Source organism: Acanthochromis polyacanthus, chromosome 23 (genome assembly GCF_021347895.1).
Source record: "Acanthochromis polyacanthus isolate Apoly-LR-REF ecotype Palm Island chromosome 23, KAUST_Apoly_ChrSc, whole genome shotgun sequence".
Taxonomy (NCBI): Eukaryota; Metazoa; Chordata; class Actinopteri; family Pomacentridae; genus Acanthochromis; species Acanthochromis polyacanthus.
The window spans coordinates 16,131,747-16,156,685 of NC_067135.1; the positions used below are offsets into that span (position 1 = coordinate 16,131,747).

General features: G+C 40.6%; 1 long non-coding RNA gene across 1 annotated transcript in view; it reads right to left on the reverse strand.

The window, feature by feature from the left end:
- The window catches only part of LOC127532491 (uncharacterized), a 343,671-nt gene that overhangs the window by 311,957 nt on the left and 6,775 nt on the right, over positions 1–24,939 (reverse strand). The window contains exon 2 of the long non-coding RNA XR_007939920.1: positions 16,331–16,380. This is a non-coding gene — a long non-coding RNA (uncharacterized LOC127532491). The remainder of the gene's footprint in view (positions 1–16,330; positions 16,381–24,939) is intronic.

A 24,939-nucleotide genomic window follows, 5' to 3' on the forward strand; every position in this document is an offset into this window, starting at 1 on the left:
GAGTTCGTTTTTGAGTAATGCTGCTAACAGACAAACAGACGGACAAACCAACGCTGACTGTCACATAACTCTGCCAGGTTCCTTGGCGGAGTAAAAATAAATCTGGCAAGATAAGTACCATGAGTCAGACGTGACGAAAAAGCAAACAAACAGCACATTAAGCCCAGACAAACAACCTTTCAAACTGCAGAAAGGAAAGCTGAAGATAGCTCAGTAGGAAGACATTAAAGAACAAAATCACAGGTATTTACAATCATCAAATTGTAAATCAATCAATCAAACTCAAGCATACAAAAGAAAAACTGTAGGACAATAATAAAATTACACTGATCTGATGTTTCAGTTGAATTTTTCCATATTAGAAAAAACGAAAGCCCCTCCTGTTCTGTGCTCTCCACTCGTGTAATGCACTTCACAACTCATCACTGCATTGAGTGGTTTGTCTGAACTTAGACACCATGAGAACAAAAGTTGCAGTGCTCTTGGGCGGACACGTAAAGTGACTTTGTCACCGCCGCTGCTGAGCTGCAGATTCATTGCTCATTGAAGCAAATCTGACAAAAGGAGTGGAGGTCAAAAGAAAGGCGAGCCGATGTGGGAATGGAGCATAATATAAGGTCTGTTAAAAACTTAATATGACTGAAGTGACACAAATTAGTAAGAGGGCCATCTCATCTGTGCGTTCCAATGCAGCCATAGTTCACAACAGGGTTTTGGTCCCCTGCCATTATGGACTGTCATCAGTGCAAGGATGACGAGAAGGGACGTCTCTAATTAGCCCTTGTCAGCCAAATGACATTCTAATCACGTGTTTCTGGTAATTACTTCACTTTTACAATCTCTCTGCTCATCTTAGGTTGACATGATAACACTTGTCACTAAAATGAACCATTTTAAATGTATTTGCAGCTTACCGACTAAAGCAGGAGAGGGAGGGGGTGTTAAAACGGAAGGAATAGCTGCCTCAATCCTCCACTTTAAAGCCCTGAGGCGCCCTAATGTGGAAAAAAAACTTCTCATTTTATCATCTCCAGTGCATAAAATTGAGAGGTTGTGGTGTATTTACGTAGACTAACAGAGTCTTGACACTGGCAAGTCTGTACTTATCTGTTTGCACACCTTTTAGGTGGCTTTGCTTGATAGACCTGCCTTCCTGAACTCCTACCAACTGAGCTGGTTATATGTGAAATTAAAAAGGGAAATTATTAAACAGCTGGCTGCAGCTAAACACGGTTCCTGGACACAGGGCCTGGAGAGGGATTCATTTTCTCCCCATCTTATGCTGCAAAATTGATTCAAGCATTTGTGTGTATTCACATACTTCAGAGAGAGTGTCTATATATTTAGCAGGTAGGATGAAGAGGAGCTTTTTTGGAGGGCGTAAAAGACCAGAGACCAGGTGTACAAAACAGAAATCCTGAGTATGCTAAGAATGTCCAAGCAAAGTAAAAATTTTGAAGAAACATTTGTTTTTCAAGCCGTGATTAATTTTTATCCCCCAATAACAGAATGTGTGCCTACCGGATAGCATCCCTGTCTCATGAGAGACACTTTATGTGGCTGCTGTGGAAGTTACTTCTCGAGACATAACAGCTTGTGCTCAATACAGAGCATACACTATATGCTTATCTCCATATAAAAAAGCACTTGTGTTTTCAGTCTGCTTCTGAATAGACCTGCTGTGCCCTGTGGTGGAAAACAACTCCCCAACAATTCCTAAAACCTCTCCCTGCGGGGAATCATTAGTTGGGACACGTGTGACATCATTTGAATCTGTGACCTTGCGAGCCGTGTGGGACCATTGGATCGGTAGACACATCATTGAATAATACGCAGCTCTTTTGCTGTGTGAAGCACAAGGGACAGCGAGGGGGAAGCGGCAGAGCATTATGCTAAAATATGTACCATTTCCATTGTGGTCCGCTGGGCCTCGGCGGCTGTTGTTTGTGCCGCGGTGGATGTCTTGGCTTCTTGGTTCGATCCATCTCCAGCTCGGGCCTCATTATGTGTGACAGTGCTCTGAGGAAGCAGGTAGAGGCTGGAATGAAAGGAAGGGAGGGAGGAGGCTTGCTGTACAGAGATATGCCTTCTCCTCCTCCTGATATCATGGATGAATCAATTGATGCTGCTTTGTGCACTTTTTCTGCTGACCCAGCAAGAAGGGGGAGAAATATTCGGCCAGTTGCCTATGGCATGGCAGCTAGAGTTTGAGTTTAGCTCACTCTGTCACTATTATATCCCCCCATCCCCATGCTTCGTGCCACCGTAAGCGCACTCGCACAAGAAAATGTGTGCATTCACACATACACACACCATCCTCTTCCTCTAAAATGCATTTGTCGCCTGTGGAGTTATGGCATTAGACTGTCTGCTAGATATTAGGGTTGTGGGGGTAAATCTAGATGATGGATGATTTCTGTTGTGCTGTCAAAACTAGTGCTTGATAAAAGAACAACACAGGACAGACGCACAAGACAAACTGATGGTGGGGGGGAAAGCAAAACTCCCATCAATATCTGCTCTCGCCCAATTCATACAACCGACGCTATTTGAATCAGTACCTACGGCGTGCGGCATCGCTTCCACTTAAAAGGGGGAGTTTATTTACAATGTCACAGTGTCAGATGCTTTAAAACCAGCCAATACATTAAGCACACCGCTCACAGCCGCATCCGCAAGGCAAACATTATTATAGGTCCTCAATCAAATGTTTTCGCCTGCATGTTGTGTCAACTCACCAGGCGTCTTCAGCTGACTGTGGGCAGAACAAACGCACCGCTGTCTTGTCTGTAAGAGGAATAAATATTGATATGCTCCAGTGGCCTAGTATGTTAATTAAATACATGCTTATTGAAATTCAATGACAGCTGGAATTTCACAGTGAGCAGGGGATCTTGCTTCTCCCCAAGAGTGTAAAACATAATTGGTTGACAGCAAAAAGTAACACACAATTAGTTAGGGAGGTTTAATTAATATTATTCAGGCAAGGTCCCCGGTTTAGATGCGTCCTACAGCGTGCCGCCTCTCTGTTGTGCAGATGCAGCAGATGTGGAGCTGGGCGCTTAAGGCAAACGGTTGACACGTACAACAGGGGTCCATGGTTGGAATTGTAACCTTCAGTGAAAGGAAAGTCCCCGATGGATTATGCTGAAATAATGTGCCTACATGTCATGTGCAGCTGTTCTCTGAGAAACGATGCGTCGTAGATTGTACTGAGGAATTATCGTGTACGTGAAATGAAATAAAATATAACCAAATGTGCCATAAACAAAAGTTGACAGCCATGCCAGTGGCTCTATGATATGATGACTATTTCAAAGCACAGTGGGGCAATAAATGCTAACATCAGCGTGTTAACTCAAAATGCTGATAATATGCTAATATGAAGCCGGGTGTATTGCTTACATTTATTTGGCTACGTCCACATAAAGGCGATTTCATTTCTGAAATATTTTACTTCAAAGAAAGGTGTAGGTCAAGACCAGTGTTTTAAACCCATTTCAGAAATTTGCTACATGAAGTACGCAAATCAACACGCATGAAAACACATTGCACCACAATTCACACACACTGGGAACGTGGGGGTAGCATATACATCAAAGCAGGGGGTTGGTTGCTTGGTTCAAATTCTGCTGCACAAAAGCTGCCTGTTCAGACAGCAAGGTAGGCACCATCTGTAATTACCTCCGCCAGGAGGTTAAGTAATCACCGGAGTTTGTTTTTACCTCCGCCAGGAGGTTATGTAATCACCGGAGTTAGTTTGTCTGTCCGTCTGTGTGTGTGTGTGTGTGTGTGTGTGTGTGTGTGTGTGTGTGTGTGTGTGTGTGTGTGTGTGTGTGTGTGTGTGTGTGTCTGTTTGTCTGTTAACAGCATAACTCAAAAAGTCATGGACGGATTTTTACAGGATGTCCAGAAGAGCAAGAGTAACAATTGATTAGATTTGGAGGTGATCCGGATCACCTCCAAAATCTAATCAATTGTTACTCGAGTAGTAACACACACACACACACACACACACACACGGACAGACAAACAGACAGACACACGGCATGGCGGAGGTATGCACTCTCCGAGTGCTTTTCTAGTTCATTATTACTCCATCAACGAACACGACGGTGTTATGTGAAGACCAGCATTGGTTTGTCTGTCCATCTGCCCGTCTGTCTGTTAGCAACATTACTCAAAAACAGACTAATGGATTTGGATGCAATTTTCAGAGAAGGTCAGAAACAACACAAGGACGAAGTGATTAGATTTTGGCAGTGATGCGGCTTACAGTCTGGACCCATGCATTTGTTAAGTATTTCTGTATCACTGCGAGATAGCGGCATGGCATCACTGTAACTATGACAACAAGTAAACACTGTCAGCTGCCTGCTGACGATCAAATCATTGCGATCCTACTACAAATCCACCGCTGCAGACTTATCGGGAATTATCCATCGGAAATGATACAAGGAACAATTGATTAAATTGTGGGGGTGTTTCTCAGGGCAAGGCCATTTTGTTTGTGGGTACATCTATATTAAATGACCATTGTCGTGACTTCTGCTGATCAATGATAAATCAAAAAATGCTGCATTTCTGACAATGTCATATAGGGGAATGAACAGCCTTGGTGGGGTACTGCGCTCAGTGTTTTTCTAGTGTATATGGTTGTCAGAGCTTACATTTCTGTTTTCTTCAAGAAAATGGCCACACGAATGGGTAGATGGTGACTAATCATTGCCAAAAGTATTTTTCCTGTTCAGACGAAAGCACAACCCCACAGAGAGAGCATTTCAAAAAGCCTCGGTTTTAGGGACCCGAAAACATGAAAATAGTGGGGACACTAGGCAAAATTGCATGCATTTTACATTATATATTATATTACTACTTTAAATGAGAATGCATTAACAGGGAAACTTTGAAACTCATATCCACAACATCACACAAAAATTAATGACAGAGTAAAGGCTGAGTCAGAAGGGAATGTCATAGGAGATATGCAGCGATAAACCGTACTGGACAAATTGAAGTTTTTGACCTGCTGCCTGCACCAAATGTAATGGGATCATCAAGTTATTACAATCTATCCCCATGGGAATATAAAGTATTGGACCAAAGTTTGAATCAATCCATCTCATAATTGGCAAGACAATTCACTCAAAACCGTATTGCTGGGGAAGGTCAGGAAATCTTTAAAGTCTATAGCATTCATCTTCTGTAAACCACAAATATCTGTGCGAAACAACATACCAATGTGATCTAAAGATGTGGAGGTACTTCATCAGATATGTGAAAAGTTTGACCTGCTGGTGTTGCAACAGTCAAGCTGGCTCAGAATTGCATGCGAGATTTCCAGCGAGCTTCAAAAACTCCCTTCTCCACAACATTATATGAGGGAGCTTCTGTGTCATTTGATAATTGCAGTTTTTCTGACATTTACATCCAATTCACACTGTGATTAGCAGGCTGTGTGGTGATAAGAGCACAGTCTGCTGCTCCTTCCTGTTCTCTTATTTGCCATTTGTTACTCAACTTGATGCAAAACTGCAAGACACACCATCTCCAACCTGTTGCAGGCGCTAGCACCTCAAATGAAGTAAATCCACAAGCTCAGAGACAAAGCATTTCCTACGCAGATGAGTGTGATTAAGACCTAATTTGACGCTGAATACTTTGCAGAGCTTATACTCATTTTATGACCATTTTATACAAGCGCAGCTCCTCCTTAAGCATTTATCTCACACTCAGCCAATACAACCTTAAGATCCCAAAGCCCATACACTTAATTCATGCTCACCTGCCCCTATCAACCCGGCCGTCTCCTCTTTCTTCCCACAGTGTTGCTGACACCTGGAGTCCTCCGTGAGTCATGTATCACACTCACTTAAATGGCCTCGCATGGCTTATGGACAACAATCTGCTTTGTTTTGGGCTATTGTGCGAAACATTAAAAAGCAATTTGCTGGCAGACCTATTGAACAGACCTGCAATCGGTCCCCCAACATCACTCCCCTGGTGGATTGTTATTGTCATTGAGCGGTTGGGGGAGGGGGACCTCTGACAGTGGGCGGTGGGGAAATTACAAGCTTTATTGAGCTGGGCTCCACAAAAGGCAAATGGAAGTGAATTTAAAGTGAGGCTTACTCTGATGACACATAGACGCATAAAAACACAGACAGTCAGCATTTATTAATGTGCAAATTAGATGTGAGCACAAACAATGAAAAGGCCTGTCAGATAATCCGAAATTAAACGACGTTGCTGCTTTGCATTCATCAGGGTCCTATCAAATGCTTGGCATTCCCATTGAGCAATTTTCTGTTGACAACACAACTGAAAGATATACATACAGCCATCTAGGCTAATGTCACGTTAAATTTGTTTCAAAAGTGAACATTTAATGTATATGTTAAAATAACATCATTCAAATACATACAGTGCTGTTCAAAAGTTCGGGGTTACTTAGACATGTCCTTATTTTTGAAAGAAAAGTATTTTTTTTCAATGTAGATAACATTAAATGAATGAGAAATACAGTCTAGACATTGTTAATGCGGTAAATCATTATTCTACCTGGAAACGGCTGAGTTTTAATGGAATATCTCCATAGGGGTACAGAGGAACATTTCCAGCAACCATCTATCCACCAGTATTCTAATGCTACATTGTGTTAGCTAATGGTGTTGAAAGGTTACTTGATGATTAGAAACCCCTTATGCTGTTTTGTTACCACATGAATGAAAGAGTGAGTTCAGATACCAAAATTAATATCCGGATACCGCCGTAGAACGAATATTCGGATATTCGGGATATTCGGGTCCAGCCCTACTTCATACCTGTTAACTCTGACTGTGGTTTGAGTTTTTGTTGTGCTGACTCACACAAAGAAAGCCTGGCTATCTGAAACTGTCTCCGTAGTTCAATCCTCTGCTGGTTAAAATAAAAGCGTCACGTCAAATTTAATATCCCCTATCAGTAATTGATTATAGGTCTGGATCCGTATAGGATGAAGTCTGGATCCAGACTCGGTTCGCTTTCCACCAGTTAGTGACCTGGGGTCTAGTACGTAGTGGATTAAATGAAGCTTTGATCCAGAGAATTTTGCCTTGAGGAATTTTAGTAATTGAATTACTCAAACAACTCAAGGAATCATTAAATCCCTAGTTAATAGTGGTCTATATTTAGCCAGAGATATTCATGGCTATATTAACGCTATACCACAATTGCAACACTGAAATCTGCTCGAGTGGTCGGACCAGGTCAAACTTGCTAATTCGAGACTCAACACCTCGGCCCAATTGAGTAAAATCAAAATAAGAAGTGAATCTTAACGGCCGTGGTCACCAAGACCAAAAGTTGAGCACACTTTGTTCCTACTTTAAAGTCTGGTTATCTGTTGGGCTTTGTATTGATTTTAAAATTCTCCTATTTTTTTTTTATGAAGTACTACAAGGTCTTGCACCAGACTACTTCCCTGAAATGTTGCTGGTTTATGAACCAGTGAGGCCCTTCAGATCCACTGGTTCTGCTCTTCTGGCTGTTTCATAAAGAAAAGGTGCTACTTTTAGTCATTATGCTCAGACCTGCTGGAACAGCCTTCCAGACGATTCGAGGAGCCCAAAATATTCATATTAAAAATACCATTTATTCAGTGAAGCTTTAATGTAGTGTTTGATTTAATGGTTTTAATTTTTAATACCCTTTAAAATCACCATTATTACTAGTTTTCCTATGAAAGTAACATTTTGCTCATTTAAAATAATCATTTTCATTTTGCGTAACATTTTCTGATTTATTTTTTATTGATTTTTTGAACTGATCGTACTATCTTTTATCTGTCTTTTTTCTCTCCAACTACCCATCAAATATTTATCTTCCATTCCACTGTTTTGTACATTAGTCACTTTGAACTGCATTTGATTTGTTTGAAAAGAGCGGTATAAATCAAGTTTAACTGACTGATGTTGAGTGGAGAAAACTTGCAACTAAAACACCAACTAGAGTTAAATTCACAGGTCAAAAAAACAATTCAATGAGCTATAATTATTTTCACGGGAAAAAAATGAAATCAACACAATAACCGAGTGACAAAATGAAGATAAGACATTTCATGCTGAAGTACTTACCATGTTGACTTTTACAAAGCTGACAGAGTTTAAAAGTTAAAGAGAGTGATCAAGTTGAGGCTATTTTTATGAAAGCACTGTTTTTTTGAGGAAAGCGTCATTAAGATTGTTTTCAAAGAGTATTTTGGTCATAATTGACAAACAGAACAAGATGTTCCAGATGTCAGACAACACACAATAACACATTATCCGAAAAGGAACCTAAATCACAACTTAAAACACCTTTCAACATGTCTAAAACCATAGAGAATATTGTCGGTCAGGGGTCATGTATACAGCAACTAAAGATGTGTACAAATATTCATTCAGTTTTAGAAGATAATGAAGCTTTGTCATGCCATAATATCAAACCAACCCATTATATTTTGAATCAAACAAAATGTGAAACGGGGCATTCAGATGCTGGACTGTAAACCACGTATCTCAACAATAAGAAGTGCGCTACACAAGACAGCTATTCAAGTAACAAATTACAGATTAGTGGTATTCTGGATGACTGCACTGTGCGCATTTGCATTTGTGTCTGAAAGGAATGTGAGTAAAGACATGCTGAACAGGGGTTGTTTAGATTTAAGCTCTCTTTTCATTAGTCGAGCCTTGTTGCAGATGAATGCTCGCCCCAGGCAAGGCGCTACAATCATTCAATGACAGTGTTCACTCTTCTGTCCAGACGCTGATAAATGATCAAGAGCATCTCCGACGCAGATTAGCTGTGGCGCATGAAACAATAGCTGCAGAAGTTTTAGGAGTTTTAAAACACAGAGGTGACAGCTGACCGTTCAGTGATCCTCTTCTCCGAAACAGCAAGCGTCCAATTATATCTTCGCAACTGTATCTAGGGACAGCAGCCACTCACGCCTCGGATTTCTCCAGTTGTTGAAGTGGTGTGCTTGGGGCTGTACTGAGAGGGACACTCTGTACATAAAGAGGGTGGTATCTACTTTATAGTCTAATCTGATTTCCAAAAAGTACAAGAGCAAAAGCACAAGAAATTAATTAAAATAGTGTGCATGCTTGCTCCAAGCAGAGCTGCAAGTGCTTTGGCGTCTGCCAAACTTGTTACCCGAGATAGTGTCATGTCTTCAAAACACACTGAAGTTAAGCAGAAATCTAATAACATCTGTCTTGTTTTCCTTATCTTCTACGTGAATCATCATTTTGGTGGGGACACTGACTCTGCTTGGAATTTGCACCAAGCATGCCTCACTTTTGGTTCTCAACTTGCATTGGAATTCCGTTTCTACGGGGTGATGTAACTCGATTTTCGCCATAAGTCGGAACTCACATACTGTGACGTATGCGCCATACAACCACCAAATGTAAACAATGCTGTCTTCCTTCAATAGCGACATGTGATGATGTATTCGTCCACTCTGCTCACCAACTAGTTCTATGCAAACTAAATACGTCGGAATGATGGAACAAGACTGTCTAAATAAATTTATGGGAGATGGCGACATAACCATGAAACGTCGTAGGTCGAGGACGTCGTAAACGGAGGACCTGCTGTATGTGTGAAAGTCCTAAAAAAAGGAGAATGTTTGTGTGAAGAATATGAACACAAACACTCCTCAGTTTATGTGTATTATGACTGAATGTTGGTAAACTCATTTATAGATGTTAGTTTTGGACCTTAGTTATTAGGTTTGGTCACCTTTAGCTTGCTGTCTAAGCTTAGATCCATGGGTTGGTTAAAAGTGCCATCTCTGAAGAAATGAATGCAGCCATTTCCATAAGATGTTAATTACACACATTTCACGTACTGCAAAGTAAATAGAAATGCCAAAATTTGGGGGGAAAAAACTTCGCAAAAAAAAAGCTTGCATGAAGTTGTTTTTGACTCTTTTGAATAAAAGCTACAACACTTCATGAAAGATGGAAACACCTTTTTAAATATCTTCTGTAATCTTGTCTTTTCAGGACTGACACCAACATTACCAAGAGTCTGGAAAATGCTGAGCATCGAATCCAATAATCGGCCAGTTAGTAACTGTCCATCTCTAATGTATACTGATGGTTGTCTTCTTTTGACTACCTCTGAGTGAAATCAAGAGCCCAATCTTTCAAAAGTCAGGATTTGCAGTGGCAAATCTGCCCCTACTATTACTGCAAACTGCATACTGTAAGCCCATGCAAGGTACACATGCAAATGCTTGACAGCTACAGTGAGTGAGGGAGGCAGGGCTTACAGAATGGTCAATCTACCCTGAAATTCATACAATCCTACACACTAGGCATGAGGAAGGATTAGAAACTTGTGAGTCTGAGGAGATTTTGACTTCGGAGTTCACTTTTAAGATCCTGATGGGACTTGGATGCATTCTGATGTTGCTGCTTTAGTCTCATATGATAGAGAGCCATGGAAGCTACAAGATACAACGCTGTTACTGAGATAATCATTATGTCAGAAGCAAATAATATTCCTCTAATAAAATACAATCATGTGAGATCCGTGACCAATGACTTGATGTCTTCATATTATGATTAATTTCACATCTGGTCACAGGAGTGATTATATTATTGATGTAGTCAACGTCAATTTGCCATGGGTGTAATAGTAACAGTGGTTCTTGGCAAATGATTACGTTATTAACCATAGAAGGAACAATGGAAGATTAGTGTTTATCAGGCTGTCTGGCAGTGTGAGTGATAAATTATTCTGTGTCGTATGATTTACCATCTCAAACTTCGGTTGTTTTCATTAAGGTTATTTAAGGTAAAATTAAGTCATCATATTGAAAGAGGAGGGATTTGTAGTGTATGGGATAAATGGTGACACAATCAATTTACTGTTGTTTTAGTCTCACTCAAGCAGGGGATAACATGGTATGAAATGTATGGTATTAGATTTACAGTTATCCTGAAGAATTCCATGGATTTGTTGGGAGGACTTGAATTTATAGAGCCACTATGGCTGACATTGATAGAATTTTCTTCACTCATTGAAAGAAAAAAGAAAAAAAATGGCATTTCGCCAACTGTTTTAAGCCACTGAAGGACATAAGAAATGTTGCCATAGGCAAGTCTAAAGACCCTGCAGCTCAGTACGCTAATTACCACACATTTCCTCCAGCTTGGCACTTTATGCCTTGGACAGAGTCATCACAAAGCTGGGACAGAAGGAATTAAGACAAACTTTGAGCCTTGCGTTTCCCACCACAGATGATAATTTTCCAGGCAATTAAGATGAGCTGAGCTTTAGAAGGTGGGGTCAGTGCATGCTCATGGGTGGTGCGATAAAACCAGCACAGTGCTGTTGTGGGCAATGTAAAATGCTGCTTGTCAGCTGTCCTACAAGCTTGGGTAATTGACCCAGCTTTGAGACAGATCACCAATATCAAAGAGTCATTAAGTTCTTTAAAATTAGATTCCCTAATGGATGTTTTTTTTCCCTAAGTGTTGCTTTTTTTAAACAGAATGCAGCAGTTCTGACGTCTTCCATCTCAAAGCCACTGACACTGTTATGCACAATATGCTGCCTGACCATAAGGTTAATTTAATGTGAGACATATTCATGAAATTGCAACTTTATTATTGGTATTTAAGGTTACAGAATAGCAACAGGTGCTCGAACCAGTAGAAAAGGAAACTCAAGGGACTCTGGGCTTTCCTGTCACTATGCATCAGCATCTGATTGGCTGATAAATGCTATAGAAATATACAGGTAGATATCTCATTGGCTATTGTAACTGTACAGCAGTGTGTCAACTCAGTCGCCATATTGGAACAGCTAAGCTACTTTTGCTAGTTTAGGGCTCCAGAGTAACTTTCTCACTTGGTCGCACCTCCCACCTTGTGTCACAGGCAAAACGCATCACTCGCTGAACATTTTCTTCTGAACAGATACTACAATTTACCAGTGCTGCCTAAATGCCTCATATTGCGGCTGTTGTAGGGACTGCTTGGTAGCTCAGACAAGCGTATGACCAAAAAAATATTAAACTAGGGTGTTCTAATGTCAGATTTGTCCACGACAAAACTGAGTTATTTTTTCTTTTTCTATGAACGGAAAAAACAGCGCATGCAAGTGCATGAGAAGCCTTCATTTTTAAGCGGAAATATCCCAGTATACTGACTAACACAGTTGCTGCCCGGTTAGAGCAACACAAATACAGCTTAATGATCATCATGCACTCACACAAAGCGATCACTTGAAATCTTAACTCGCACACTCAAAAAAATATTCCAGACTGCAAGACCTGTTGATAGATGTCTCTCAGGGCAGAAGGTTTTTCCACCATCAAAGTAGTTATCGCCAGCTGACTTTTCAATGTGTGTGATGAATCTGTTCAGCATACTTGGTTAGACTAACACTGCTGGTTTTCAGATGAGAACACATTATCTATATTACGTATTTGTCAATATATATGCCCACAAACAGCCTCACAGAGCCGCAAGTATCCCCATAGTCTGGTTCTAATTACAGCACGAACATTTGTGGGCCTGAAATAAAGTTTCTCACTTGTACATGACTATACTTTCAGAGTTTTAAAATGATTTGTCAAAGCCTTGGCAACACAATTACCATAGTTTAAAAAACTCATCAAACATTTAAAAGTTTAAAAAAAAAAGGACGAGTAAACCTTAAGGAGAGGTTAAATTAAAATGACCTAAAAGGGAGTTGTATGACAACAGCAATAACTTTTTTTTTGCTTCATGAAAAGGTTTCAGTTACTCCTAACATGATTCCAACCAGGACACCTTGGCTTTACTTTAGGTATCAAAGGGGCTCTTCACCTAAACACAAAGCTCATTTGTGAAACTCGCGCACATGTTTTGGAATTCTAAACCTTTGAATTTGTCCTCTGAGTGATGTCATGTGGAGGACACTGATTACAAGCAGTGTTAAATACAGCTGAGTGAAGCATAGAGAAATGGCTAGGCCTGAGTGAGCTTTGATTGGACAAAAATACAGTTTTCAAAATTGCGAGCACTTCATGCGTTCAACTGCGCTTCCCCATATTTCAAATTAAACCTAAAAGCTTTATAATAAAAGCGTTGAAGATCGTTATTTGCGGCCTACATGACTTTGGAGCGAAATTCCCCCCAAAAAACTATCAACACTTTCGACTCTTTTCACTATTCCTGAAGGTTATCGCGAGTTCAGGCGTGCGCAAACACGGTTTCAAAACAAAAAAACTTTGATGCATCCTTTCAGGGTTCACAGGAGCATGCTGAGATGTTCCAATTTGGTAGTTTGACTTTTGAAAGAGACACCAAGGACGGGCTCATGCATATATTGAGCACACAGTGCAGAGTTTTCTAGACATGGCTTCGTTAACTGAAAAAAACAAAGAATGTAAAATGCTTCTTTCACTGAGGGGGGTTCCTGATATAATAGACTATTGCTCTCTCAAGCGCAGTTCCTCCCAGATGAGTACAGGCGGCTTTGTTACTATTATCTTACCAGGTTCCATCCGGGCTTCCTTTTGCTTGTATTCATAGCCCAACATATTTCACTCATCTTCAACGTTAAATAATTTAGCAGCACAAACCACATAAATGAGGGCAATCCATCTCTGGCAGATGAGAGGTGGAGAGTGGTTATTTATGTACAATATCAACTGGGGATTTAAACATTGTGTTTCAAAATGAAGACGAGCCGAGATATATGGGGATTTGAACTGGGCTAGCCCCTGGGTTAGTTTCAGAATGTGCTAGGAAACAAGCTGGGAGTGAAAAGTTGTGTTTGTAACTTAGTAGGCAGTCATGTCATAGAAAACAGAATGGAGAAATCCCACATGTATGCAATACACGTGGCATTGTGACATTGCATGTATACTAAAAACAAACATAGAACATGTTGTTTGAACAGACTGTGTTGTTTAAGTTTGTCTGTTTGGGGAAATTGTGTTGACTCTTCCGACACACGTACGGATTTCTATGGGAACCTCAAGCACATATCGAGTTTATGTGTATTCATCTTTCACCATAAGCATACACCGATCAGTCACAACATTAAACCCCCTGAGCTGTGGTTGGGAGGTCGGGTAGCAGTACATTGGCATCAGATCGTGTGGGACCTGTTGGTTGCAGGGTGGAGTCTTCAGAAATCGGCCTTGTTCTGGCCAATGGCAACCTCCAAGACAGAAAATTGAAGCAAACATAAAAGAGACAAAAATGGCAGTTCCTCAAATGGCCACTAGAGGTAAGCACAAAAATACATCAACCCCCAAAGACCTCCATACTAAAATGTACAGTATTACAGCAGGTACACCCAGATTTATAGCCCTAGTACAAAGCCAGCAACCAACAGTTCTGGTCGCTATAGGTGAACAGGGGGTGATTTTCAAAATATAATTCACCAATTGAATTTGGATTTGATAAGACTTAGACACCCAAATAAACGATGCCCCAGAACAAGCACACTCCTTCATGCAAATGGAAATCCCAAATGTCAAGATCAGGAACATCTTGAAGAACATGACAATCACCCAAGATGTTGATTTGAGCTCCAAACTTCCAAGACCCCATTCTGATCAAGCATCAACAGGGTGCAGTCGAATAAGTATGATTCAGAGGCCCCACTGCACAATCCAGAGTACTTAATTGATCCACTGCCAACGTCCTGGTGCCAGACCCCACTATCATGTGAAATCTATTGTCATTTTCAAAGATAGCACACTAGCTACTGAAGTTAAAATACTTGAAGTGTAATCTAAAACCTGCCTAACATGCAGCAGCAGGCTTTGACAAACTATCTTCTGTAGCAGATAACTATAAACTTAAGTGCATTACACTAAAAAAATCCCTGACTTGCAGCTGACTATTCTTGTGAAACATAATTTCGCATTGATTAGCAGGCATTCACAATTAATATCAGTACAAATACTGCTCAAAGACAAATGACAGCAGCATAGCAGCGGAAATTAGCATCCAGCAAATGTCATGATGTTGCCCACATGCAGAGCAATAAAACAGCCAGCAGCCTCAGCATCCTCATAGTTTTCTGATATTGCCTAAGCACACAAACCAGCAAGTGTTTGCAGCTGTTTAACATATATTTACTGTAGAGTTTGCAAATCAGCAAAAGACTGGGATGTGATTTGAAAGCTTAAACAGGAAGCCTCACAAAAGAAAGTATGTTGGATATATACTAAGAGTCAAAAGTCTGGACACATTTTCTCACTCAAATATGGTGATTTTAAAATTATATTAATGTAGTTAATTGGTTTACATTTTCCTAGAATTATCCCATTTAACTTAAGAAGGCATTTTGTGTGTGTGAAAGAAAACAGACACATAAATGTAGCAAAGAAGGAGCCCTGCAGTTATGGACAAACCAAAGGATTGGGACACACTCTGTATGCAACTTGTATCCATGAGTGTGCAGCTTTCCTCTCCATGGTGTTGGGTCCAGCTCAGGGGATTAAGAGAAACTTAGAGGCAGCAAACTCTCACCGAAAGTTTACATACAGTTTTACGAGACAAGCTGAACGCAAACCAGTCATGCATCTTTGCCTTTTGTCAGAGCCTTCTCTGGAAGAGGACTGCATTCGTTGACACTAATTTAGTGTACCAGCAGCAAACATTTGTCAGAGGACTGCATGTTGTCTTCTGTCAACTCCTTCACTACTCCCAAGTACACTTACAAGTGCCCTACAGAGGCACTGAGGAGGCACCCTTATTAGACTCTTCATCAGTAATTAACCTAAGATCCATCCTCGCCCCATCATCATGCTAATGAGCAATCTAATACTCTTGAGTGATATGTAATGTGCACAGGCCATCAATCACACAAAGTCAAACCACTGATGGCACATGGACGGTTCATTATGATGTTGTTTACACTTTGACTTTGTCTTTACACCTAGGAAATTAAGCAAAACTAATTTTAAGCATTTTTCTGTGCTTGTGAGTAAATGCTACCATAACACTGAACTGTTTGAGTGACAAAACTTAACAATTTTATTGACTGAGTGATGGTGGCTAGCACTTTAGCCTTGCAGCTAGAAGATCCCCGGTTCGCGTACCAGTCTTTCTGGCATCTTTCTGCATGGAGTTTGCATGTTCTCCCTGTTTTCTCCAGGAACTCCGGCTTCCTCACATAGTCCAAAAACATGCTCAGGTTAGCCCTGTGACAGACTGGTGACCTATCCAGGATGTCCCCTGCCTTCACCCAAAGTCAGCTGGGATAGAATCCAGCCCCCCGCAACCCTAATGAGGATTAAGTGGTGTGTAGAAAATGGATGGAAGAGTGATGTGTGCATTCTCACCTTAACTTTGTCTTGACCTCACAACCACAAGACACCATTTACCACCAGCTCTGTCGAAACAGAAAACAGAGCAAGTTTGCGATTTAGAAAAAAAAAAGCGGAACAACACTGAGAAACAGAAAAAGCTTCTTCGACTGCAGTAGCTCCTACATCATTCAGCAGCTGCGCACACTTCAGCAGGAGCTACATTACAGTAATTGGTATTTGTATCCTGAGACAGTTAAATAAAACAACCTCTCTGGCTCAAGGCAGGAGGATTTCCCTGAAATGTAAATGGAGCTGGAGGAAGGTTGGGAGTGATTTAAGAGTCGGTGACATCCACACTGTTGTGCTAAGTCGGTGAAAGTGCTGAGTGCAGGGTGCCAGGTCCGTCTTCCTCTCACACACTCTCCTTCGCTCTCTCCATCACTGTCTCTATTTTCTTTCCCACCCTCCCCATTTCCCTCGTAAGGCAGCTGCCATAACTCAGACCCTATCTTAATCCGTTCTGAGTACACAAACACGCACATGTGCACACAGCCTGAAAATCATCACAGGAATTTGTTGGAAGTATGATCCTGCTAATTGTGTCTTGGAGCTCGGAGTGGGAGCCAAACAAAAACTAAGTGGGATGTTATGTAGGCAGCCAGAGTGAACAGAGAGACTTTTAGTTTACCACTGTAGTAAACACTGAAGCACAAGGAGACTACTAAATGTACCGTTTGGAACGTTCAAATGTGTGCTAACAACACAAATCTACAAAACCATCTCCACAATGCACAATCTGTAAATTATTTACACGTCACCTCAATAAACTCGAGAGGAAAATATAATGCGTAATAATTTTCTGGCCTATAATGTTCACAAACATTTATTTTATGTCATATCTTGTAAAAGGCTTCATAAAATTCTCTTTAACTAGATAGCTGCAAAAAAAAAGGAGTCACAAAGCATAGCCTTTGCAAATAGTTTACAATTCAAATAATTATTGTGTGTTGTCAAATACTTAGCTGCACATCCAGGGGACACATGGGCAGGCAGCAAATCCCTTTTGGCAGAGATGTGAGCCAGTTTTACAGTCAAGCTGTGGCTCACAACTGGGACTGAATGACAGCCCAGATAAGTCTGAAGTTGAAAAAAGTTGAAAAAAGTTCGCCTGATAGGAGCTGTTGTGGTGGCACAGGGGTGAGCCTTGGCAGAATATTTGTGTGGTCGACTTCAGTTCAATAGTTTGACATTTTTTGGAAATACCTTTACTCGTTTTCTTGCCAAGAGTTCGATGGAAGGATTGATGCCAAAATTAAAAAGCTTGTTGGCTTAGTCCAAAGTTGATGTGCCTTCCTGCTACATTAGCTTCTCGGATGTGTCTCCCCTTGTTTTCCAAGGGTCCAGACTGAAAAAAATAAAGGTGATAGAGCATTTGCTGTTGCTACAGGTTTTAGAAGGAGCTCGGTGAGGACATCAGAGCTGCAAACTGTCTCATCCTTTGAATCACTTTGAAAAACCCACTTTTCAGTGATGTTAAATCAGATTTTTTACATATTAGCTTGCTTGAATCCCTTTGCGCTTTTATTTTTTAGTGCTGTTAATAGAAGTAGGCAACAAAGCTGAAAATGTTAGTCATCGAGAGACAAATGGAGATTAGCATGTTCTATCAATGGGCAGCGAGGTCACAGGGTTGAGGTCTGCCCAAGCATTTGAACTTTGCATTTACAAAATATCCTTTTATGGTGGTTTTAATCTTGAAGTGAAACTATGAACATTCTATGTCATTTCCATCAATGGTCCATATTGCTGTTGCTGTCTGTCTCTCATTCTTCGATCATTACTCCGCCAAGGAACATGGCAGAGTTATGTGACGATCAGCGTGTGTTTGTCTGTCCGTCTGTTTATCTGTTAGCGACATTACTCAAAAATGGACAAACGGATTCAAACGAAATTGTCAGGCAAGGTCAGAACTGACACAAGGATGCAGTGATTAGATTTTAGCAGTGATGCAGCTTATAGTCTGGATCCACGGATTTATTAAATATTTCTGTATCATTGTGAGATAGCAGCACGTCACTGTAACTATGACAGCAAGTGAAGACTACATCAGCTGCCTACTGACGATCACATGATTGCGATCCTACTTCAAATCGATCGTTGCAGACTTATCGGGACTTATCAGAAACAATGACATAACGACTGACTTGGCAGAGTACTGCGCCCTCTGAGTGCTTTTCTTGTTCCACTTTGTGCTTTAATTGGATTCGTGTTATTGCAAAGCAGTTTGAAATTGTGTTTTGAAATGTGCTATACTTATCATAAAATGTAAAAAATATGCCTCACAGCACCACAAAAATTCATAAATTATTGTGGGGCATGCCATTTGTGTCATTTGCACTCAAAGAGAAACGACAAAATATGTGCTTTTATGGAGCATAATATGTTGCAACTCTTTCATAGCTGAACCAGAGGTATCAATCTTTCCTGTCATTCTCACAAAGAAATGAAATACGTCCAGAAATACAGACCTTTAAGGTATAATGGCCTTCAGGGCTGACAGTCTAAATACTCTGACTACTCTCAAGTTAAACTAAAAGCACACATGAGGCTGTGATTTAACTTTTCTTTGAATGTAGTGGATAGAAATCAGTAGGATGTATTTACTGCATCTTCTTCACCTGGTATAATACATTTATTCGATACAATGTGTTCGAACATGCAACAGGAATCCAGCCATACTGTTAATTGGTTTATTTAAAGCACCAAACACATACACATATACAAAGGTGTTATGGGTTCATGTAGACAACTTAACCCAAATTAAACCTATACTGGAAAACAGCCATTAGCTGGGTTTGCACATGTACAACAAATGGAGCCATATGTCGTGTGGGTGCAGGAAGCAGAACGCATAGCGCCCGGTTGGCATGGATTCTTCGAGATGTTACAAGTGTGATCCTGCAATTTATAGGAATGCATCATCCCTTTATAAAACCCCTTTGTGTTTGTTTCTTATTTTCAGGGGCTTTGACAGAGCTGGCATGCCAATGAGAGATAAATGAGGTGATTTAGCATGGCAGTCAGATGTAATAATGATGTCGTTTGAGGAGCGCGGTATTCACATCCACGTATGGTGAGATGCGGATATAGTAATAAAAAAGGATAAAAATAGACGATGCCTCATATGTGATGGGGGGGGGGGTGTAGGCTGGGGAGATGACACTAGCCAACTGCTGTAGAGAGAAACTCAGCTCTTGTTAACCTAAAATATGCTGAATGCTTCATTCTTCAAACAAACTCCCTCCTTTGATCATTTTGAGGTCCTTGGAAGTACAGAGCAACAATAGTAAACATGCTAATTTATTCCAAAGAAAGGTTGTAGCATGTATTTACAATTAAATGTGCATTACCATAGGGAATACCAGCTTTCACGAGCACACTATTCTACCTCTTTCTCTCTGGCTCAGATAAAATTACAGTGTCCTCTGTGGCAGTTAAACAGAAGTCAGGAAAATCTGAAATAAGCTTTCCGTAATGGAACAAACAGACATAAAGCCCCATTGCTTTGCCTTTGTGGCCTTATCTGGCCTTGGCCGACTCACGGCGCATCATGGGAGGCTATGTGTGAGAGAGATCCAGTGTATCACATCTTGGTGACTGTGGGGAGTCAGTATCGCACCAGATCTCCAGGTCATTTACCAGGGTGGGTGGTTTCATTAGTCTTCTTTGCAACAATACTCGCTGATTGCCATCTTGCTTCACAGTGATTTATAATTCTAGCCCCTTGGAGTTTGCAGAAATACCTGAAGCAACTGCTCAAATAAGATAAGAAGGGTTTCTTTATGTATGGTGTTGTCTGCGGTGTACATCAGAAAAAGAGAGAGAGAAGCCTCGGGGTGACGCGATACTATGTTTTTTTGCAAGCATTTACAGTTCTTGCCGGAGACGCAGGAATGCAAGAGGCTGTTGTTTGGAACTTCTGGAACAAACACTGGCTGCAAATGAATGAGACAGTTGTCAGGTTCAATTTGGTTAACACATGATGTTATGCCACCTTTAGAGGAATGCAGAGCAGCTATGAGAATAAAGCAAAACCATAGACAAAAGGGTGGAATCATGGCAGTTTTGTCATTTCTAAGGAAAAGACTCTGTCTTTTTAGCATCTTGCGATTTACATAAAGCTGTACAACCCTTCAAAAAAAACATAGCAGATAGAAAGAGAGGAGGAAGGAGAGACAGGGTGCCATACAGTAAATATAGACAGACTATAAAAAACTGAAACAAGGAGCATCTATACAGAGGTGCGATGGTGTTAATTGGAAATAGCGCACATGATGTTTAATTACTCAAGACACCACTTCTCTGGAGGAACTTTGCATTATTAGTCAATTTTCTTGCAACAATCTAACATACATAGGCTAAAAGACAGACCAGTCTTTAGTTTAGGCTGATTTTAATGCTTTTTTGATATGCAGTTAACTTCAAGACGCTCAACCTTTGCAACAAGACAGTCCCTGAAAGCACAGAGCCATGAATTATGCACAGGAATTTTATTACTGCCGCAAAACAGCTAATGGGCCATGCATTTGCTCAGATTAACAGTGGCACTACTAGCTGGCTGTGTGAGTGTGTGTGTGTGCGTGCTAGGGCTGGGCAAGAAAGCTGAAAATGTATCAGAATAAATCTTGTATTTCAGTAGATGTTGATAATTACGGATCATTTTTAATTGCTTGTTTTTATTAAAGTCTATTTATTTTGAATTTAACCACCTTACAATGCAACCGCTTTAGCCTAATGATCAAGGTATAGTATACAAGTCATCACTTTAAAGTTCACACAACAATGAAAAACAAATCCAGAAATAAATTTACCCACATATATAAAATAGAGGGATAAAGGATTACTCTTAATAGACATTAAATAAATCAATCAAATAAAATCTGAAGGTGCAACAAAGGAGAAGTTTTCAAGGACAGGGTGTTATCGAATGGGCACCCCCACCACCAGCTTTATTTTTCGCCGACATGGTGATTTGCATCTGAAGCAATTCAGTGAAAAAACTCAACAATTTTCTTATTTATATTGACATTTCTTCACTTTTAGTGCTCATTTAATGTAGAGTAAATGCTACCTTAGCTCAGCACACTTTCCAAGTCTTTTGCCCAACACTGCACATCACAAAAAAACAAAACAAAACAAAAAAACACTATTTAGTTTCATTTAAATGAGAGTATACCCAATATACTTAACTGCTGCACCTTTTAGGTGTCCAGGCACAACAAATTAATAGGTGATTTTTTTTTTTTTTTTTTTTTTTAAAGGCCAACTTATTTTATCATGACTACTAACTTATCTATTTCTCATGTGTACTAAATATTGATACCCTTGTGAGAAGACAAAATCATGAGGTGATCACAAGGCCATGTGGAGCCTCATTATTGCCCTTGGATGTGTCCCAGGGGTACCGAATCTCTCCCCATTCACTCACTGTCAGACCTCTCAAAGCAGATTAGCAAAACGCCCATCAATACCGAATCACATGCCGCTCCCTCATACGTAGGTATGTGGCAGGATTACACTGCCTTCCCTATTAACTTAGCCACATGTCTCGCCATGTTAGCTCACTACCTACGTGAACAGCTCATTACGGTTATGTAGGCCAATGCATCTCTCAGTCCCTCTCGCTCCTCTCTCAATCGGAGAGGACAGGGCATGAATTAGTCTGCCCCTCAGCTGTGTCCAAAGTCTGTGTGGATGAAGAGCATAGCCCGAGGCACGTCTTTGGAAATGGCCTCATGTCTGACTCGGCCTTCGCTGATGACTGAAGAATGGACTGCTCATAATGTGCACTGTAAGAGAACAAGATGCTAACTTATTTGCAGCCCGGAATGTGGTCGGATCAGGCTTTGCCCCCAAGACAAGAAATTATCCTTTGATGAAAAACAAGGGGCATGAACCCAGAGCCCTCAGCGAATTCACATTAACAGTAATTGGTGTTTTTCTTATCATGTCACACATGATCAAATACGTGCTTAAACACAGTTTAAAAAGAAAGCTCAAAAGCAAAAGCTGGGGCTTAATATGGTAATACACACAGATAGAACACAGACAAGTCCTGGTTTTATTGGAACAACCTTAAAGGGAAACTCCATCAACTCTACACACCTACATATAAATTAGGTTGAATAAATTAATGAGCACCAAAGTCTGCATGCAGATGTTTGGGAAAATTACGTTAAAATGTTGTAATTAGTCTTTTGTGAGAGATCTGATATACGGCCTTAAGTGATGAACTCGCATTTGCTGAGAAGGAAGACTACAAGTTCAAAAAAGGAAAAAAAAATACAAGTTCGTGGAGCTAAAAGTAGTAAGTGTCACTACCTGATGTAAGTTGCCGCCCAGTGTGAGTGATATGTGCAAAAATATGGATCACAATCTGGAGATAGTTCAATTTTGATCTCAGTGTAGAAAAACTGGGAGAACAGTGGATGAATCACACATAATAGCCTTTATATTATGAAGTAGCCTGCTCTTTCAGCCACCTGAAAGATAGCCAACAAACAGCCTGCATGCATGACTCACTTCCATTTTTCAGCAAGCCAACCGTAGTCTACATATCCAGCTTCCAAGAAAGTTCTTGGAGTTGGTGGAACTTTAATTGCCCATCATGAATCCGGCTACAGAATATGAACATGATGCTGAACTGGTAGAGTACTCCATTAAGTCATATCAACAATAAGACCACAAATGTATTGTATGCGGAAAGGACAAAAATTAAATGCCATTGGCAAGCAATTTTCTAAGGCTTTATAAAGTCACAGCAATATTTTGAGCTTAATTCAAGCATGCTAGTATGATAAGATATACTCTAGCAATCCAAAGTTTGGGGGCACTTCAAAATGTCCTTATTTTTGAAAGAAAAGCTGCGAGGTCAACTGTATTTGTGTAATTACTCTCATTGCCAGAAGGGGAGACAAAAGCTCCACATTGTAGGTATCATGCTAACTACAAAATAGAGCAGAGACTGAAAAATACGTCAATACGTTTGCATGCATTTGGTCACAAACCAAAATGTGGGATGAAATAAAATTTTACCTCATGATAGATGAAAAGTCAGACAATGTGCAAATATGTTGCATTTCATCCTGAGGGGACTAAGAATGTCTCAAGAATGTATCAATGGTTATGGTCATCCATCCAGAAGTAGATGAGATATTGCAGTATGTGTGAACCACGCCACTACATTGTTCAAAGGTGGAGTAGACTTCAGCAATAAAGCTATGTCTAGCACTTTTAAATTAGTGAAATACTTGTTTAGAATTTGTGGAAACAAGTGAGACTAGAGGACCATTAAAATCAACCTGGTTTTAACTGAACACTTAAAGTTGAATGTTTGGGCCTGCTGGATTTTTGGAATATCCTGGTGATAAAAACCAAAGACAGCCTTGACATGTTGTGTACAACAATCCTCCATAATAGGGGACTCAGGTGCTTCATGTTGACACACTGTCTGTGCTCCTCATTGATACAGACCTCGCTTCATTAGTAGCATTCTCTAACCGCGAGAGGTGCGAGGTCAACCTTATTTTAGCAGCCAATTTCCAGCTCCCCCAAGAACATGAGCCCCACATTTTATTTTTATTTTTTTTCGAGAGCACAAGTAGCAGCTTAATGCAGCTGGAAAAATGCAGTCCCTGTGTGGCCTGAAAAGAATTCTGCAAGAATAAATGTTTCCTCGAGGTGTATTCTCGGAGTTAATTAAACGTTATGTGTGAGACTAACATCGAAAGAGAAGTACATTGTCCTTGCTTTAACCTCTGTCATTGGCTTCTGCCAGGGTAGGAGTTCATGCATCATTTAGTTATTAAAGAATACTTTACCACCAGCCCACTTCAGATTGGATTTTCAGCTTAACGGATCCTTTTTGTTCACTCTACCTAAGCTTCTAACTGAACCTGACAGCCATTCGGCAAGAGAGGCAGGATCTGTCCACAGTTTAAGTTTAAAAGAAAACAGGCGACCTTATTTCACTGTACATTAAACCAATTAGAGGGTGGGAAGGGAGGAGGAGGGGGGCACGATTAAGCGTTAGAAAGATTTTGCCAAATGCTTGTCAGCTGCACGTTTTAGGACGGTTCACACATACTTAATTTTTTGGAGTGAAAACCAAAAGAATCTGAGTGTTACATGCTGATACTAGAGGCCGCCTACAGTTTGGTGCCGGAAAAATTCATTGAAAGAACGCAGACAGTTGCAAAATAATGATGTTCATGAATAATGATAGAGGAGGTCTCAGAGGCTTCACACACATTTTAGTGCCAGGCAGCTAGAAACTGGCAGGATGAAGCTTATCGGGCGAATGCCACAAGAATCTTGGGGGAAAATACTACAAATCCTACTTGGCGGGAAAACAGTCGCGTGTGTTCATGCGGCTGAGTGCGAACATGGGCCTCCCCAACAGCATGTCCTGGGGGTTTATGGATACAACGTGTATGCACAAACTTTGGCACACCGACAATGTACAGTCATGAGTGAATGAATGAGAGAGACAGGGTGGATGGGAGGGAAAGTAGAAAATACAAACTAATCCTCTGGATGCTCTGGCATCACAACGTAGGGGACAATCACAGCCACAGGGTTTT